Here is a 1,469-nt window from a genome sequence, read left to right on the forward strand (position 1 = left end):
CATCAGACCTCTTCTGTTGTACAAAAAGTACAAAGTGTGGCTTATTTTAAACAATAACAACTAACCAACCAAAACATGTCCTTTCTCTTGAAAGCTACAGTATCAAATTTGGACCAGAAAATTGTGTACAGAGTAAATCAAAATGTAGTCAACACTACTATAGTAATTCTGCCTCTAGAGGGCATTACAAGCTAAATGTTTTCTATGAGAAGTGTTGAGAGCCTCTTGGATCAGCCCAGAAGACAGCCCTTAGATTGCTTAAATTAAGAGATTTTCTGTGTTAATGACATCATTTATGTAGGACTCAAACAAAATTATTGGGCAGCAACACCAAAAGATCTTAAATCCACAGGATAACAGCAGATAGATTCATTGAGAAGAAACGTTACCAGACATTTCAAGTATCCCAGAAAATTCTCAGGACATGAGATCCTGTGAGCAACTTGTAGCAGAAAAACATTCCATTTTAATGACTTTGCCTGAATCCTTTTTATAAGTGCAGCGATCCCCACTAGTGGTTAAACCCAAAGATTATTAGCATAAACGCTTTGAATCGTTAATACATGGAATGTAGGCCAGTGTATGTGGTATAGCAATAAATAAAATTATTGTTTGACTCTGTCAAGATCTATGATGTATTTAAGGTGAACAGGTAGCACTGAGTGGCAAAGTATTAAGTTACAATCTTTTTATGCGTTAGACAAGTGGCATAGTAACATTCTGCTAGCTAGATGATATTACAGGTTCTTCCCAGTATCTGCTGCTTCCTGAAGATATTTGATAAGCCTCTTTAACTATGCAGTATGAAAATGCCCAACAGTATTTTTTGCTTCTATGCAAGTGGATTCAATGAGTCCAAATAACAACAAAACATTTGTGTTTCCATGTCTGAGAAGCAAGGATTGTGCATTTCTAGCTTCATGCTGAAGATACTTTTTTAAATTGTAGAAAACAACTGCTAGGATGCTTTGATATATTTTAGCTATGGATGCTTTACTATTCATATTTTTTTTTCAACCAAAATTGACTTTATTTGATGAGGCAATTAGAGTTGTTTTGTTTTGTTTTGTTATGACTTATAGTCATCTACTTGCCTGGCATTGCAGTGATTCTTTTGATTTTTGGATACTCCTGTGAGTAGTCTGTCAATTATCATATCCCACTAGATTTCTAGGGAACTATATATCATGAGTTTACTTCAGATTTTCGGTGTTCCTTTCCCTGTGCCTCTATCTATAGCTATCCTGTGTTTGTAAGACTGAACTTAGTGAGAACAGGTTGCAACATCCCTATAAAACAAAAAAACATCCTCTAAAGTACACACTATTCAGTAACAGAGGGAGGAAGGTAGGAAGGGAGGAAAGTAAAGAGGGAGAGAGGAAAGGAGAGATGCTTATTTATCAATTAAAGTGAACAGTATAAAGAGGCTTGTGGGAAGTACCTAGTTAATTAGAAACTAATTTTTTTTT

This window comes from Meleagris gallopavo, chromosome 2 (genome assembly GCF_000146605.3).
Source record: "Meleagris gallopavo isolate NT-WF06-2002-E0010 breed Aviagen turkey brand Nicholas breeding stock chromosome 2, Turkey_5.1, whole genome shotgun sequence".
NCBI lineage: Eukaryota > Metazoa > Chordata > Aves > Galliformes > Phasianidae > Meleagris > Meleagris gallopavo.